General features: G+C 38.7%; 1 protein-coding gene and 1 long non-coding RNA gene across 3 annotated transcripts in view; one reads left to right on the top strand and one right to left on the bottom strand.

The window, feature by feature from the left end:
• Nucleotides 1-19,952, top strand: part of MEOX2 (mesenchyme homeobox 2) — a 79,384-nt gene that overhangs the window by 33,706 nt on the left and 25,726 nt on the right. The window lies entirely within an intron of this gene.
• LOC142653071 (uncharacterized) lies at nt 857-18,158 on the bottom strand. 2 transcript variants are annotated; one of them, XR_012848039.1, is made up of 5 exons: nt 18,048-18,158; nt 17,690-17,736; nt 7,522-7,777; nt 1,117-1,172; nt 857-962 (listed from the first exon to the last, which is right to left on the bottom strand). It is a non-coding gene; the product is annotated as an uncharacterized LOC142653071 (long non-coding RNA). The 2 variants fall into 2 exon arrangements; XR_012848040.1 differs by having other exon boundaries at nt 18,052-18,158.

The following is a 19,952-nucleotide window of genomic DNA, read 5'->3' as shown; positions in this document are numbered from 1 at the left end:
CAGGCAGCGAGAGCACAAAAGGCTAGAACGGGGTTTAGGGCACCCCGTTCTAGAGATAGGTGCGGGCCCCAGAGGTGGGACCTACATCTTTCTGACATTTATGACATATCCTGTGGATATGTCATAAATGTCCCACATGGGAAAACCCCTTTAAGTTATCATGTGGAACAAAAGAGGCAATAGTAGTTTTATGGTGATGTCATTGAGGAGGAAGGTCCTGGCAGGGCAATACTTAGATATCTCATATTACAATCTCTACAGAAATCAGAAGTGCTCAAAGCCAGACTTGAAACAACTTAAAAATGCGGTTCATACACAGCTTTTATACTTTTATTATACCCCTTGTGTTTTTCTGTTCTGAGTTAGGAGAAACTAACATTTCTATAAGAGGCAACTTTTGGCCGTAAATGACATTTTGGTGTTAGATCAACCGGGGAAAGGTGCCCAAGCTGAACGTATCACACTAAAACAACCATTGTTTTTTTTTTAACCATGTTTCCACGGAAACAGAATCTTAAGTTATCACGCCCCACAAAGACTATTAAAATAATGAACAAATAAATAAATTAGGCAGATTTACACTTCAAAGTATCAACATGTCCATATTTTTTTCTCAAACTAAAACATCTTGAAAGCTACCGTGCATCTTGCCAAATCCAGTATGTGTAGGGGAACATTAAAACCCGTGATTGCATCTGTGCGAGTCTAGGAAACGTGTTAATAAAGTGTCTTATGCATAAAACAGACCATTAGTCAGAGGACTGTAAATAAACTTCTTGGCAGCAGGTTCTAAACCCAAAAACTGCAGGAAAAAGAGACGTCTGACCCAGATGTAACAACTGATAGATTCGATTTTATTGTGTGTATCAGGTAATTCCACCACAACTTCTGTAGTAACACCTCACAAATCCCAGGCGTTGCAGACTGCACTAGACTAGGATGTTATTCTTTCATTTGTAGAACTGCAATATAAACATACAAGAAAATCAAACTTTTTGAGCGAGCGAGATATACGCTTTACATTACGTGGCGCGCTGACTTGTTAACTGAAGGAATACTATTGTTATAAAATGAGAAGCGGCTACTGTGTAGCAAAATAATATTTGTAAAACTCACATAGAGCGTATGGAGAGCCATATTTAGTAGTCTTGAAACCTGGGCAGCTTGAAGGGCTACAAGGAGAGACATCTATATAAATCCAAGTTCCACGTTCCTGCCTTAGTGAGGCTCATCAGCTCCAGCATATGTTAAGCAATTACATGAAAATATTATTCTCAATAATGGTTTATTGTTCGCAGTTTACAAAGATTCTATTTCTGTAGTAATAAAATGGAATGCATTATTTCTAGTGGAGCTCGTGATGGGCTTCTGCTTATACACAGCAGCCAATCAGAACAAGCGGAGCTGCAGCATAAAGAATAGAGGAATGGTAGAGTAGAAGTTTCTGCAGTTTGATTTTCTAAATAGTGCAGTACAGATACATATAATGTTATATACATACAGTAGGTTGTCCTGCGAAGTCAACCCCTTATACAATTAAAGCCATCCTGGCAATTACTGCTCATTAGCGATTAGCTTTAGTATATGTGAGGTACATATTTGCCTGAAAATCTCATTCTCACTGATGGTTTATTGCTACATCATGTTTTCAGTAATTCTACCATTGTAGCAATGGAATGGAACGCATGACTTCCTGTGGAGTTTATTATGGGCTTGTGCTTATGCACAGCAGCCAATCAGAACAAGCAGAGCTGCAGCGTAATGAATAGGGGAAGAGCAGACTAGAAGCCTCAGCGTTTGGTTTGTTGAATAGTGCAGCAGAGATACTGTACATATTATGCTATTTAAAAACAGTTGTCTTATGAAGACAACCTCTTTTACAACTGAAGCCAGCCCAGCGATCAGCTGATCACCCATCAGCGATCAGCTTCAGTAATTAACTGAAAATCTTAATCTCACTGATACTTCTATCCTTGTAGTGAGGAAATGGAATTCATGTTTTCCTGAGAAGCTTATGATGAGTTTGTGCTTATACATAGCAGCCAATCTGAATAAGCAGAGCTACAGAGTAAGGGTAGAGTAGCAGTGGTTTATTGGGCAATGCAGCAGAGGTACATAGTAGGGAAAATTTACTAAGCAAACTGCACCAAAATTCTGGTCTAATTTGCATTAAAAAAAACTGGCGCAGATGCCTTGTGCCAGATTTATTATGTGTTCTAGACACTTTTGTTCCTCACTAGACCATTTTGAAAAGTGTCTTAAAAAAGGGGTGCAGCTTAACAAGAAGAGGGCTTAAAATGTGTCAAAATTGCGGCAAAATTTTTGGGGTAAAATATTGCCCTAAAGTAAGCCAAACAAGAGGTGGCATAAGGAAGAGTAGAGTGTCCAACATGTCTAGCATGATGCGCCAAATTTATTATACAGCCTACACCGATGTGATAAATTTCACTTCTTCCTGCCTGGTATAGTTTTGGGCTGTCTAAATTTTAAGACACTAATAATAAATCTTCCCCTTTATGTTACTTTGTAGAGATCTTAAAAACTCGTCTTAGAAGGCGTGTATGGGACTACACAGAATATAAAAAAGTAACTGCATCTGGGGTTTTCCGAAGAAAGAAAATTGATAGCCTATCCTCAGGATCAATATCTTATCGGTAGTAGTCGTACTCTCGGCAACCCCGCCGATCAGCTATTTTAAGTGGGCCGAGGGGTCGAGCAAGCATTACTTCACCTTCATTCCCTTTAATGCTCAGTACTGTCAAATGAATGGAGGAAGGCTGTAATGCTATGGACCGCCGCTAAAAGTTATCCGGCATTTGACAGTATTTAACAACGTGAGCAATAAAGGGGAGCAGAGCTCGCATGAGCGACGCTGCCTCATCACAACAGTTGATTGTTAGGGTTGACGAGAGTAAGACCACCACCGATCAGATGTTGATGGCCGATCCTGAGGATAGGCAATCAATTTTCTCTCTCCTGAAAACCTCTTTAGGAAAACATCCTACATTTCACAATTCAAAAATCCAATTTTAGTAGATAAATTATCTCTACTTTTGAATATTAGTCTATTATTCTTACGCACTTGAAATGTTTAGTAGGTCTTAAAAATACTTTAACTATCTTACACTCGTCCTGAGTTGTATGGCATACTCCAGTTACATCCAGAGCTGCATTCAGAGTTCTGGTAGACTACAGAACCTTACATGTCATTGCAGTTCCCTGCTAATTCAATATTCATAATCAGGGGTCCATAGACGGTAAATAAGTTCAGGGATAGACAGAGTTACAGAGTTTTGTTACAAATCACGGATATCCTCATATAACATTATAGTTGTTGCACATAACTTGAAACACTCTGAGAAGGAATCCATAGACTACATTAGACCGCCAAAGGCATCCAAGACACCAGAAAGAAGTGTACTCTGCTGTAGTGCATTCAGGATAATGTAGTGTTTACAGCAGGCCCTGTACTTCTGTATTCTACGTTTCTCAAAATTCAATGCACAATCTCAAAAGTTAAAAACAAAAACAGAGCTCGGCTTTAAAGTGTTCAGTGGTTTATCTTTTAAATCTACAGTAGATATAATCCTTTAATATCCTGATCCTGAATTATAACCTGCATTATTATTCACCTCCACAGCTGCATTCATAGTTCTGCAGGCTGATGAACTCAAAGCGTTCCCTGCTTGTACAATGTCTTGGCTTTAAAGTGTTCAGTGTTTTATCTTTTATATCTACAGTAGATATAATCCTTTGATATCCTGATTCTGAATTATAACCTGCATTATTATTCACCTCCACAGCTGCATTCATAGTTCTGCAGGCTGCTGAACTCAAAGCATTCCCTGCTTGTACAATGTCTTGGCTTTAAAGTGTTCAGTGTTTTATCATTTATATCTGCAGTAGATATAATCCTTTAATGTCCTGATCCTAAATAACAAACTACAGTATTATTCTTCTCCAGAGCTGCATTCATAGTTCTGCAGGATGCTGAAATATTAGCATTCCCTGCTTGTACAATTTCTTGGCTTTAAAGTGTTCAGTGTTTTATCTTTCATATCTACAGTATATATGATCCTTTGATGTCCTGATCCTGATCTACAACCTGCAGTGTAATTCTTCTCCACAGCTGCATTCATAGTTCTGCAGGCTGCTGAACTCATAGCATTCCCTGCTTGTACCTGGTTTTCTCTGATCATTTATATTGTCAATGAGCTTGTCAACGGTTTCTAATAGTAACTAGCAGTATTGTGAATATAGGACCCAGGAACGTAGGGGGTGCAGTCGCATCTGGGCCCTAATGCCTGAGGGGATCTAAAGGACCTTCTGCCACATGAGAAGACAGCAGTATTATAAATAGCACATACTAAGTGGGGGCTCAGTTACAGATTTTGCATCGGGGTCTAAGAGCTTTAAGCTATACATCTGCTAGTACCAGTGTAAGACAAGCAGGGGCATAGCTAAAGGGGGTTCAGAGATAGCAGATGAACCTGGGCCCTGGTGCCTTAAAGGTCCCTCTGCCACATAGGAAGACACAAGTGTTATAAATGGCACATGGAAGGCGAGGCTGGTACAGATTGTGCATTGTAGCCCAGGAAGGCAAGTAAAGCGATGGAGATACAATGATCACTTAGCAAGGATACTACTTACAGGTCACTTCTTGGCCTTTTGGTTGTTATCTGTGGTGTAGCAGGCTATTAGTTATCGACAATACAGACAGAGAGGTGGCAGGTTGTAAGGTTCCAATGTACAATGGGGGCTCCCACACTGACATGGCCGTATAAGCTATGAATTCTGAGCGAAAATGGAGCTCAGAGAACTGTGTGTGAATAACACCGACCTGCTCTGACCACAGATGCAGATACAGCAGAATCAGACTACAGACTACACATTGTTTGTTTGTAGTCTGTTACTATGGAGACACATAGGTCATCATAAGAAATGCACACACAAAAACGTAGGAGATTTTTAATCAACATTATTTGTAAAGTTGCTTTATTATTATCCTCACTGTACTATCTGTTACTAAAATTTGAACATTAAGAATTAATTAAGGTTTCGGAAAAAATATTTGATGAGATTAACAAGGTCTATTAGAACTGAATATCATTGAAGTTCTTTGATCACAAAATTGGCGGTTTTCCAGAAATAGGCTTATAGGTTGGTAATTAGTGAGATAAGTGATCAAGTCGACCGCCGCCAACATTTTCGGCCCGTGCTCACATACAAAATATGCACGGCCCGTAAAAAGCAAAAGATAGGACATGTCCTATCTTTTGTGGTACACTTCTATGGCCTGGAAACCTTCTTGTAAATAAACAGAAAGGTGTCCGTTGACAATAGAAGTGAATAGGTCCATAATTGCGGACCGTAATTGTGGTCTTCAATTACGGGCAATTTTTACGGTTGTGTGCATGGGGCCTAAGGGTTAGATGCAAACACAGGATTTAGTCCACTAAAAATTGTATAGTCCACTAATTCCCAACTCTTTTACCATGGGAGGACCCCCGGAAAAGTTTTCTCCTCCTGGGAAACCCGTACAACTATCTCACGTTTACCGTTCCTATGTTTATGGAAAACACCGGTGCAGTCAATGCCAAAAATTATATATATCGATCAATGAACCAAATTAATGCTATAACTGACCCTTTCCTGTATAGGGATGTAGTCCTTGCCGAACAGCTCACATATTGTCAGTGCAACATGTCACACCTCCAAATTTTTGTCACGGAAGGCTTTTCTAAAAATTGTGTGGACTGGATTCATGTACGATGAGTGGGTACAGATGAGTGGGATCTGCATTGGCTATGGGGATTGTGATGGTGCATTATGTTTGCCCCCGGCGCTCAATGGCCGTGGCCAAAAAACGTGGCAAACTGCGTGCAGGCAGGTCAAAATCATGCTTTAAAATTCAAGACGGAATTTTGAGGCAGATTTTTTTCTGCCTGCAAATAACTCAGTGTGAACAGGGCCTTAGAAGGGTTTCTTGACAATAAGCTGATCACAAAATGTCCCCCTGCTGGGACTCCTAGCGATCAGTTGTTCTGAAACCTGGCAGTAAGTGTTCAGTTTCCCTGCAGTGCCACCAGAGGAGAAACTAAGCATTACACAATATCCTCTACCACAATTTTCCAAACTATGGAACATTTCTTAGTAACTTAAAAAGTTGAGATGTGCAGCAAGTTTATAGGTAAAAACTGAAAATCTGGCAGGCCCATCTCAAGTAACAAAGTAGATTAATTTAACATCTTCTTTTAGGCTACGTTTAGTGTAGGAATCGGGAAATGCTCCCAGGGTATATGTTGGGCGTAACCATATCGAATATTGGGCCGTTTCTACCAAAAGAAATCAAACTGTGAACAAATACTTATGAGTTTTGGCTGGAAGACAATATCGGAGACCTAAATAGAAGAGGAATAAAAAACATTATATTTTATGGCTGGTATTGTTAATGTTTAGACTTTTAGAGTCCCTTTAAAGTCTCATGAAGACAACCCCTTTGTAAAAAGAAGCTGGCAATCGGCTGTTCAACGCAAATCAAGCTCCCCCCCAGCAATAACATGGCCAGCTACATATTTCCCCTGCAGCGGCCACAGGGGAATAGTCGTCCATGTAATGATTGGAAGTTCAAGGTCCGCCAATGAGGTAGCCACTCTTACAGAGCTCCAATCTGGCAAATAAAGGGGGCCCCGATGTACATATGCCCTAATTGGGCTGTCATGGTGAGATAACCCCTTTAACCCAAGGTCTACATGTGGATATTTGGACACCCACGAGTCATAAACATGCGGCAATATTCAAGATTATGGCAAGTTGTCCTTCCGACCATCACAAAAAGTCTGGCCAGGTTAGGCTTTTTGCACTGTTTGCCCATCTTAAGGTTACATCTGCTGCAATTTGACCATGACTTATGGGCGACCACAAACGTTACATTTCTAATAGAATAATGAGGACGTGTTTTGTCTGTCTTTTTGATTCCTTTATGCCTCATGCACGCGACCATGTGCGCCGTCCGAACATATCCTACCTTTCCTCGGATCGGAGACTCGGATACATTTTCACGGACCCGATTCACCCGCTAAAGCGAAAGGGTCCGTGAAGACTATCGGGTGCCACTCGAATGCCATCAAAAATGGCCCGAGTGGCACAACGGTTGTGTGCATGAGGCATTAGGGTAAAGCGGCTAACATTCTTACATACAAGGGTTACTCACTTTTGTATTGCAGAAATCAAATTTAAAAAAAATAATTAAATAAAGATAAAAATACAATGCGAAAATGTACTTCACTTTAATTCTAAATAGGACCAAACGCATTGATTTTGACATTCTAATTTTTTTCTCTAAAAATATTAGAAATTTTTTCTCAAAAGCTGAAATTGTTTTTCCAATAACTTTTTTTGATTTCAGATGTTTTTGTAATATAACTATCACATAATTCTCTAAATCCTTTCTGGCCTTATTCAAATTCCTTGACATTTTCTTGTGATTGACATTTAAATGACTCTTAAGCATCACATTACCTCGAAAGCACTTGACACGATCGCAAACCTTTCAGACTAGCGGTATTAAAATGACATTATGGAAGCATTTTCATTGCTCAAATTCGAGGTTATATATATCCTCCTTGTCTGTAATGGACTATCAAATCCTTAAAGGAACACTTTTGGTATGGTTATAATTCAATCTCCTGTGCACGAAAAACGGGGGATGGGTGATGGGGGACTAGTGGTGTCCATTTAGCCAATAAATCTGTCGTCGCTGACTGATTTCCATTTCCTGTGAAATAAACAAATTATTATTGGTTTCTTTCAAGCGGCAGACGACGGAGAAGCACAAACCCCCTCTTGTGTTTCAACCACTCCAATGAATTAGGAAGAAAATGGCTGCCGGCGGCAACAGAAGGAGTCTCTATTCTACTCACACCTGTTAGAAAATAGGCCGGAGATTTCCATAATATAACCAAGAATTCAAACACGTCTTAAGTCAAAGCTTTGAGGAAGAGAACTTATGAGCGGCCAAAACTAAATCCTTAGGAGTATAGCTAGTCCTTGCAAATATCCATTATGAATCAACTGTAGTATTGTGCCCCGATCCCGCATGATGACTTTCCCAGCACAGGTGAATGGTTTTTATGAGCAGCAATTCATGTGCCCTGCCGTAAAACAGATCAGCTTAGACTCGTCTGGTAGAAACTTCAGAAGTTCAAGTTGCTTTAAAAAGAACCTTTGTGTCCTTTGCACATAAACTTAGTTTGTAGGATCATATGTCTCCTTTTTTATTACTACATGATACTCACTTTTAATATTTTATATCACTTTTTATATTTATTATTGCAATTCGTTTTATTACAAATTGTATATATATATATATATATATATATTTTTTTTTTTTTTTTTATATATATTTTTTTTTTTTGTATTTGGAATTTTAGTTATTAATATATTTTTTTCATGTATAAATATGTACTATATGAGAAATAAGTTGAATGTTTTTTTTCACCAATATATTTTAAAGCTAGGTAGCATTTTTTTTTAAATATGTTGATATATATTAACATTACGCTATTATGTTGTTATTATATATTATTATATATGTTATTATTATATATGTTATTATGTTATTATTTTATATGTTATTATGTTATTATTTTATATGTTATTATGTTATTATTATATATTAATATAATATAATCATCTATATGATAATATTTTATTTGGAATTATTTGATAAAAGGTAATATAAAATTAACTTATTTTATTAAAAAGGTCAGAAAATAATATCATATAATAAAAATAATAATATTGATGATAATAATAATAATAAAATATAATAATATTGATAATAATAATAACAATAACACTAATAATAATAATAGTAATAATAATAATAACAATAATAGTAATAATAATAATAACAATAATAATAATAATAATAATAATAATAATAATAATAACAATAATAATATTACCCAAATACTAGATCAGGATGTTTATTATGCAAATTATTGGTTCAATGTTCATTTTATTTTCTTAGAAGGAATGTCTTTAGTTTCTAGCTTCATAAATTAGATGTAAGGCCTCATGCACATGACCATAAGGGGTTTTACTGTCCCCAAATACGGATCCGTAGTCATCCGCAAGTCATCGGCATATCTGGCACACTGTCCGCAAATACGGTCCAAAGTGCATCCGTTGTGCATCCCGATTTACAGATCCACAATAAAAGGGAGGCTACAAATGATGTCACCAACATGTGTTAACCCCTTGAAAAGATCTCCATGGTGAATCCCCTGCCGTCGCATAGCAACCCTTCTCCAATTACAGATGGCTACGGGTACACATCAGTAGACGTTCGCAATTGCGGAAGTGCCCATAGACTTCTATAGGTGGGTCCGTGCTGCAATTGTGGACAAGAATAGGACATGTTCTACATTTCTACGGCATGATCACACGTCCTTAAATATACGGAAAGGTGTCCATAGCCAATAGAAATGATTGGGTCCACAATTGTATCCGTAATTACGGATGAAAACTACGGTTGTGTGCATGGGGCCTAAGCCTGTAGATGAGAAATAATGTGTTTGGTCTTTTTTTTTTATACAGAGCCTTATCTGGGTGTATAGTATTACAATCCTACCATATTTAGGCCTCCAACACAATACAATATAGCTGTCATATGTCATTTAATACACCCTCCAACAATACTAAGATGACTTTGCAGACCTAACCCTGCTGACCTAGTTCCAATCTACACAGCAAAGCCCAAAAGTGAACAGAAAATGGCAGCCTCTTGTGTCTGTTCCCATTGGTCAGTGTAAAATCTGGAATATTTCAGTTTTTTTTTTAAAGAATAGTAAAAAACAAAAAAAAAACAAAAATACAAACTAAGGTGTTACCAGATATATTTATAATAAAAACTTTATTTCAATAAGTGCCAGTGCCCATGTAGATAGTGACACAGTGCCAATGTAGATAGTGCCTATGTAGATAGCAACACAGTGTCCCCTGTAGATAGTGCCCCTACATAGTGCCACAGTGACCATGTAGATAGTGCCACACCCTCCTTGAAGATAGCACCCACCCCCTATTGATAGCGCCATTGGGACTACCTCTAGGAGCGGAATCCCCAGCCAGAGCATAAGCCGGGGATTTCGCTCCTAGAGGGATGCCCTGATGTCACTGTCCATATATGCACAGTGACGTCAGTAGCAACTCCTTGAGCGGAATCCCCGTTGCCGATGATCTGGCTGGGGATTTCGCTCCAGGAGGAGTCCCTGACATCAATGTCCATATATGCACAGTGACCTCAGGGATTTTCTCTGGAGTGGAATCCCTGGCCAGATTATCAGGAGCTGATGGTTCCCTGCTTTAGAGTTCAACTGTATCTGTGTCTGGAGGATGCAGATACAGTTGACAGCGGGACATACCCCTGGAATCCGGGACTGTCCCGCTGAATCCGGGACGGTTGGGAGGTATGTGGACATTACTATGGGCCTTACACTATAGGAACCACAGGATGAGATTATGGGCATTACTATCAGTCTGATACTGAAGGGACTACAGGATGACAAAATGGGCATTACTATCAGTCTGATACTATAGGGACTACAGTAAAGATGACATTATGGGCATTACTATCAGTCTGACACTATAGGGACTACACGATAACGTTATGGGCATTACTATGAGTCTGATACTATAGGGACTACAGTAAAAATAATATTATGAGCATTACTATGAGTCTGACACTATAGGGACTACAGTAAGAATTACATTATGGCTATTACTATCAGTCTGACATTATAGGGACTACAGTAAGGATGACATTATGGCCGTTACTATTAGTTTAACACTATAGGAACTACAACTATGGTAACATTATGCCAATTACTATCAGTCTGACACTATAGGGACTACAGGATGACATTATGACCATTACTATAAGTCTGATACTATAGGGACTACAGGATGACATTATGACCATTACTATCAGTCTGACACTATAGGGACTACAGGATCTGACTATATAGGGACTACAGTATGACATTATGGGCATTGCTATGATGCTGACACTATAGGGACTACAGTATGACATTATGGGAATTACTATCTGTTGGGACTACAGTGGGAATAACCTTCTAGATATCACTTTGATGCTGGCACTATGAACACTAATATAACTATTGCCATGCTTAGAGGGTATGACCCAAGTATCCAATAAGGGGTTGAAGTGCCAAAGTGCCCCTCTGCCAGATAAGAAGACACCAGTAAGATATATGGAACATGATTGGTGGGGGCCTTGATACAGATTTTGCATTGCGTCTCTGGGCCGCCCGACCACTTTCTCAAGCCATGGTGCATTAATATCTGGGGCAAGTTTTAATATGACATTCAATATTGGCAAATGGTGTGATTGCCTAAACATAAGGATCGTTCACATGCTGGAAGATTTTATGATCAGGTCATAAAGTGGATGGTGGAGTCTGCCCCCGAGACAGCGAGCACAATGGCCTGACTATATTATACAGAATTTATAGCATTCTCCCCAGAGGAGCAGGTGTATGCAGCTGAAAATAAATCATAAAAATATTATGACCCCCCCTCCAGGATTTTATCGTACAGTACGTAGCGCACATAGCGCAGGTTGTAAATAGGACACGCTCCTCCGCTGGCATGATTCACGGCTCAACTACATGAACATACTGAGCTGTAGCTGCTTCATTTACTGACCGCAATTTATAGACTATTAAATTGACGCCGTTTTTTTTTTGATCTTACGTGATCTTATGTCGTTTTATACACATTCAATTAGAATAGTTTTAGGGCTTTGAAACTCAATATGAATAAATATAACGCAATGTTAGGGCCGTTTCACATCACGTCTGAGCATCCCGTTCAAGGGTCACTTGTGGGTTTTTTCTTTTTCTTCTTCAAGCAGATCCATTACCAGATTTTCAGTGGGGCTTCCGATAAAAGTGCCTGATTGTTGCTGTTTTACTAATTCCCGTCACCATCCGTTTTCTCAACAGTGTCTTACTATCTGTCCTGTTAGGTCCTGTTCACATCACGTTTGTGCTCTACGGTTTTGTGTACATTGGGATAGGGCTCCATTTCCCCGATGGATACCAAAAGAGAGTGCGACGCTCTGGCCGGGCACTCTGATATTTTAGCTCCTGACATCCACAGTCCATATGCTGCAGGTAGCGCTCGGCCTGGGGGTTTCAGGCGCCGTATCCCACTGTAGGCCTATACAGAGGGATATGTTACAGTCTTCGGTCAGAGGTATACGTTGGGACATATACCGCCAACAGAAGGCAAAAACATGATGTGCACAGGCCCTTAAATAACTGGATTACAAAGAATTAGTTTTTCAGTACAATGTAAGTCCATGGCAACAGGATTTTTAAAGGGGGGTTTCCAAATGCATAACTTTTAAACCAATTTATTTTCACCACGCTCCCACTACCCTCTGGTTTTTATGCTTCGTGTATTGGTCTGCATGTCTCCGACAGCCTAGCCCTTTTTAGTACAAGCACTAACATAAAGGGCAAAGTTAGTGGATATGTGCTGACCACTACCCGAAGTGTAAAAATCGGCATAGATAGTGCCACATACAGTGCTACCTGTAGATAGTGCCACATACTGACACATGTAGATAATGTCACAGTGCCCAGGTAGATATTGTCGCAGTGCCCATGTAAATAGTGACACACACTGCCCCCTTTAGATAGCAACACAGTGCCCCATATAGATAGTGCCACATCGCCCCATAGATAGTGCCACAGTTCTACCTGTACATAGTGCCACACACTGCCCCCTATAGATAGTGCCACACACTGCCTCCTATAGATAGTGTCACAGTGATCCCTGTAGCTAGCGCCATACACTTCCCCATAGATAGTGCCACACACTGCCTCCTATAGATAGTGCCACACATTGGCTCCTATAGATAGTGCCACACACTGCCTCCTATAGATAGTGCCAACACACTGCCTCCTATAGATAGTGCCACAGTGATCTCTGTAGCTAGCGCCATACACTTCCCCCATAGATAGTGCCACAGTTCTACCTGTACATAGTGCTACACACTGCCCCCTATAGATAGTGCCACACACTGCCTCCTATAGATAGTGCCACAGTGGCACCTGTAGATAGTGCCCCCTGTAGTTAGTGCCACAGTGCTTCCTGTAGATAGTACCACATACTGTCCCCTGTAGATAGTGCCAGAGTGTCCATGTAGATAGTGTCACGGTGCCCATTTAGATAGTGCCATAGTGTCCCCTGTAGATGGTGCCATAGTGCCACGTAGATAGTGCTGCAGTGCCCCCTGTAGAAAATGCCATAGTACTCCTTGTAGATACTAACACAGTGCCCCCAGTTTAATAATGCCATAGTGGCTCCTGTAAATAGTTCCACAGTGCCCCCTGTAGATGCAGCGTCCCATTTTATACAGTGCCACAGTGGCCATGTAGAAAGTGCCACAGTGCCCACTGTAGAAAGTGCCACAGTGTCCCCTGTAAATACTGCAACAGTGCCCATGTAGATAGTAATACACCACCCCCTGTCTACAGTGCGTATGTAGACAGTGCTACATTGCCTCCTGTAGATAATGCCGCAGTGCTTCCTGTAGTTAGTGACACAGTACCTCCAGTAGATAGTGCCACAGTGTCAATGTAAATAGTGCCACACTGCCCCTGTAAATAGTGCCATTGTGCCTCTGTAGATAGTGCAACAGTGCTACCTGTAGATAGTGCCACAAGCTGCCCCCTGTACATAGTGCCACAGTGTTCCCTGTAGATAGGTCCACAATGGCTATTTGATAGTGCCTCACACCACAACAAGCACTCACATGTCCCCATTTCCCCATCTCTTCTGACCAGGCCTGCTCAAAAGAAACAGGTGGCGTGATGATTACATCATGCTACCTGCATCACAAGAAAAACGCATAACGGTGGGGAAGGGATCTGATGGTTTTCCTTGCCTCGTCAGCGCTGTCAAATTGATACATTTCAGTCTGGAAGGATAGCGGGGCCTGCAGCTCCAATGATACTCAGGCCCCGGTTACAGAGGGGATTACGGGCAAATAAAAGACCCCTCCATGAACCCCTTGATAGACACCCTGTCTTGCAAAATAATGTAAACCATGAAGGAAACCAAACCGAACCCATTACAGTCAATGGGTTCCGTCAAGCATCTTGAGACGGATCGGGCACTTCTGTTTTTCCTGTAATTCGCTTTTTCTGACATAAACAGAACAACGAAAAAAGTGACGAAAGTGTAATTACAGCCAAAAAAGAAAGAACAGGACATTTTAATAGGATATTACAATTACATTATGTGAACCTGGACTTACCTATTTTTTACATCAACACACATCAAGGTCGATACAATGTTCATAAATTATATAGTAGATATATTCTTGTATATAGGGGGCAGTATTATAGTAGATATATTCTTGTATATAGGAGCAGTATTATAGTAGTTATATTCTTGTATGTAGGAGTAGTATTATAGTAAATATAGTCTTGTATATAGGAGCAGTATTATAGTAGTTATATTCTTGTATATAGGGGCAGTATTATAGTAGTTATATTCATGTATATAGGGGGCAGTATTATAGTAGTTATATTCTTGAATATAGGAGGCAGTAATATAGTAGTTATATTCTTGTATGTAGGGGCAGTATTATAGTAGTTATATTCTTTTGTATATAGGGGCAGTATTATAGTAGTTATATTCTTGTATATAGGGGCAGTATTATAGTAGTTATATTCTTGTACATAGGGGCAGTATTATAGTAGTATATTCTTGTATATAGGAGGCAGTATTATAGTAGTTATATTCTTGTATATAGGAGGCAGTATTATAGTAGTTATATTCTTGTATATAGGAGGCAGTATTATAGTAGTTATATTCTTGTATATAGAGGGCAGTATTATAGTAGTTATATTCTTGTATATAGGGGGCAGTATTATAGTAGTTATATTCTTGTATATAGGAGCAGTATTATAGTAGTTATATTCTTGTATATAGGAGAAGTATTATAGTAGTTATATTCTTGTATATAGGGGCAGTATTATAGTAGTTATATTCATGTATATAGGGGGCAGTATTATAGTAGTTATATTCTTGTATATAGGGAGCAGTATTATAGTAGTTATATTCTTGTATATAGGAGCAGTATTATAGTAGTTATATTCTTGTATATAGGAGCAGTATTATAGTAGTTATATTCTTGTACATAGGAGCAGTATTATAGTAGTTATATTCTTGTATATAAGAGCAGTATTATAGTAGTTATATTCTTGTATATAGGGACAGTATTATAGTAGTTATAGTCTTGTATATAGGGGCAGTATTATAGTAGTTATATTCTTGTATATAGGAGCAGTATTATAGTAGTTATATTCTTGTATATAGGAGCAGTATTATAGTAGTTATATTCTTGTATATAGGGGGCAGTATTATAGTAGTTATATTCTTGTATATAGGAGCAGTATTATATTAGTTATATTCTTGTATATAAGGGCAGTATTATAGTAGTTATGTTGTTGTATATAAGAGCAGTATTATAGTAGTTATATTCTTGTATATAGGGGGCAGTATTATAGTAGTTATATTCTTGTACATAGGGGCAGTATTATAGTAGTTATATTCTTGTACGTAGGGGGCAGTATTATAGTAGTTATATTCTTGTATGTAGGGGGCAGTATTATAGGAGTTATATTCTTGTATGTAGGGGGCAGTATTATAGTAGTTATATTCTTGTATATAGGGGGCAGTATTATAGTAGTTATATTCTTGTATATAGGAGCAGTATTATAGTAGTTATATTCTTGTATATAGGAGCAGTATTATAGTAGTTATATTCTTGTATATAGGGGGCAGTATTGTAGTAGTTATATTCTTGTATCTAGGGGGCAGTATTATAGTAGTTATATTCTTGTATATAGGGGGCAGTAGTATAGTAGTTATATTCTTGTACATAGGGGGCAGTATTATAGTAGTTATATTCTTGTACATAGGGGGCAGTATTATAGTAGTTATATTCTTGTATATAGGGGCAGTATTGTAGTAGTTATATTCTTGTATATAGGAGCAGTATTATAGTAGTTGTTTTCTTGTATATAGGAGCAGTATTATAGTAGTTAGTATTATATATAGAGATATAGAGGGCAGTATTATAGTAGTTATATTCTTATATATAGGGGGCAGTTTTATAGTAGTTGTATTCTTGTATATAGTGGGCAGTATTATAGTAGTTATATTCTTGTATATAGGAGGCAGTATTATAGTAGTTATATTCTTGTATATAGGGGCAGTGTTATAGTAGTTATATTCTTGTATATAGGGGCAGTATTATAGTAGTTATATTCTTGTATACATGGGGCAGTATTATAGTAGTTATATTCTTGTATATAGGGGGCAGTATTATAGTAGTTATATTCTTGTATATAGGAGGCAGTATTATAGTAGTTATATTCTTGTATATAGGGGCAGTATTATAGTAGTTACATTCTTGTATATAGGTGGCAGTTTTATAGTAGATATATTCTTGTACATAGGGGGCAGTATTATAGTAGTTATATTCCTGTATATAGGGGCAGTATTATAGTAGTTACATTCTTGTATATAGGTGGCAGTTTTATAGTAGATATATTCTTGTACATAGGGGACAGTATTATAGTAGTTATATTCTTGTATATAGGGGGGCAGTATTATAGTAGATATATTCTTGTATATAGGGAGCAGTATTATGGTAGTTATATTCTTGTATATAGGGGCAGTATTATAGTAGTTATATTCTTGTATATAGGAGCAGTATTATAGTAGTTATAATCTTGTATATAGGGGCAGTATTATAGTAGTTATATTCTTGTATATAGGGGCAGTATTATAGTAATTATATTCTTGTATATAAGGGGCAGTATTATAGTAGTTATATTCTTGTATACAGGGGGCAGTATTATAGTAGTTATATTCTTGTATATAGGGGCAGCATTATAGTAGTTATATTCTTGTATATAGGGGCAGTATTATAGTAGTTATATTCTTGTATATAGAGGCAGTATTATAGTAGTTATATTCTTGTATATAGGGGGCAGTATTATAGTAGTTATATTCTTGTATATAGGGGGCAGTATTATAGTAGTTATATTCTTATATATAGGGGGCAGTATTATAGTAATTATATTCTAGTATATAGGGGGCAGTATTATAGTAGTTATATTCTTGTATATAGGGGCAGTATTATAGTAGATATATTCTTGTATACAGGGGGCAGTATTATAGTAGTTATATTCTTGTATATAGGGGGCAGTATTATAGTAGTTATATTCTTGTATATAGGGGGCAGTATTATAGTAGTTATATTCTTGTATATAGGGGGCAGTATTATAGTAGTTATATTCTTGTATATAGGGGCAGTATTATAGTAGTTATATTCTTGTATATAGGAGGCAGTATTATAGTAGTTATATTCTTGAATATAGGAGCAGTATTATAGTAGTTATATTCTTGTATATAGGGGGCAGTATTTTATTAGTTATAGTTTTGTACACGTAGTATTATAGTAGTTGCATTCTTGCTCATAGGATTTTAACCATTGTTGTTGCCATTATAGCCTCCAGAGGAAATGTCATTCAGCTTTCCAAGTCTCCTATATGGTAAATCTGTCTATTGCTAGTACCTTATTGCTGTAGAAGTAGGCATATTTTCCTTTCTGGATCTTGAAGGCTGGTTATAAACAAAAATAATTGTTTTACTGAACATTTTCCAGAAAAGAAAAAGTGAAGGCCTACAGTATATGTACTGTGTACTTTTTTCTTTAATTTTGGGGATAAGGTACAGAGAAAGGCACATATACATATATATCTATATCATACTTGAACATGAATATATATACAGCTCTGATGATATACAATGCAGTGGCCTGGCAGCAGCATGAATTACTATGTCATTCTTGTCTTGACTTTCATACATCTGGCTGTGAATTCATTTGGTCATCCTGGGATGTGAGTGACGGGGATTCTCTCGGTTATACATACCCACCATGCCAAAGCTATGACTTCATGAATGAAATAACATCAGTCACAGAAGCCGAATGAACGAGACTGCTCCACAGTCATAGCCGGGAACGATTCACCATTCGTCTGTAGCAGCTTTACCCCGTGTATGAGGGGACTTTGATCACAGATAAATATCAGTCCTATCAAAGACGATATTCTGTGACCTTTGGAGTCTTTGCTTATGTTTCGCAAGTTCTGCACGGAGGTCAAAAGCTGCAAATTAATATTGAGCAACAGATTTGTAATCTACAAGCAGAATATAAAGAAACCATCACTTTCCAAGAATAGATCATCATTTCTAATCAAAGTCATATATATATATATATATATATATATATATATATACTGCCAGGGGTGTAACTAGGAAAGACTGGGCCCCTTAGCCAACTCTTGACTGGGCCCCCCCCCGGGTGCCACAAGCAGCCCCCCTTATAAATAGTGCCCCTGTAGAATGTGCCATACAGAACCCCTGTAGACAGTGCTATATAGCCCCGCCTATAGACAGTGTCACAACCCATTTGTAGATAGCGCCCCCACCTCCCCCTTGTAGATAGTGCCATACAGCCCCCCTGTAGATATCGCTATAAAGCCCCACTGCATATAGTGCTATACAGCTCCCACTGTATAGAGTGCCACACAGTCTCCCTCCTTTGTATATAGTGCTACACAGCCCCCCTTAGTAGAAAGTGCAGCACAGCCCCCCCCTTAGTAGAAAGTGCCACACACAGACCCCTGTAGATTGCACCACACTCAGCCCCCTGAAGATAAATGCACAGCCCTCCCCCTTGTAAATAGTGCCATACAGTTCCCCCATGTGTATAGTGCCACACAGCTCCCCCTTGTGTATAGTGCCACACAGCCCCCCTTTGTGTATAGTGCCACACAGCCCCCTTGTGTATAGTGCCACACAGCCCCCCTTTGTGTATAGTGCCACAGAGCTCCCCCTTGGGTATAGTGCCACACAGCCCCCCTTTGTGTAAAGTGCCACACAGCCCCCTTGTGTATAGTGCCACACAGACCCCCTTTGTGTATAGTGCCACAGAGCACCCCCTTGTGTATAGTGCCACACAGCCCCCTTGTGTATAGTGACACACAGCCCCCCTTTGTGTATAGTGCCACAGAGCTTCCCCTTGTGTATAGTGCCACAAGGCAATGGCGCATCCGAGAAAGTTGTATCAGCCAGGGAGATGTCACTCAAACATGGAAAGTTGGGTTTGGAGGCAGGACTATGTGACTCTTCAGGATAGCGGCACCGCCCCATGACCATCTAATGAGTAATTAGCATATAGTGTGCGCCGTTTTAAAAGTGGATTTAAGGATTTTGCAGCATCTGAAAAAAACATACAACGGAATGTTTGGAAAGATCTTCAGGTCATGTACCACCGCATGGTGGCGGTTCAAGGGGTTAAAACTACCTGACAGGTTCCCATTAAATATACAATGAATTGAGATCAATTCCATCTGCCCTGCAATTTTCTTATTATAAATATATCCTATATAATTACAGATCCAGAACCAAGCTCTGACAAATATACAATACCACAACCAAGCTCAGTACATCAGTACATAAATACAGCACTATAACCAAGCTAAGTACATATAGACAGCACCAGAACCAATCTCAGTACATAAATACAGCCCTAGAACCAAGCTCTGACATTTATACAGCACCATAACAAAGCTCAGTACATAAACACAGCACTAGAACAAAGTCCATACATATATACAGCACCAGAACAAACCTCAGTACATAAATACAGCACCAGAACAAACCTCAGTACATAATTACAGCACCAGAACCAACCTCATTACATAAATACAGCACCAGAACAAACCTCAGTACATAAATACAGCACCAGAACCAACCTCAGTACATAAATACAG

Source organism: Rhinoderma darwinii, chromosome 5, assembly GCF_050947455.1.
Source record: "Rhinoderma darwinii isolate aRhiDar2 chromosome 5, aRhiDar2.hap1, whole genome shotgun sequence".
Lineage (NCBI taxonomy): Eukaryota > Metazoa > Chordata > Amphibia > Anura > Rhinodermatidae > Rhinoderma > Rhinoderma darwinii.
The sequence above is the reverse complement of the archived record's forward strand: the minus strand, read 5'-3'. Positions and strand labels throughout refer to the sequence as shown.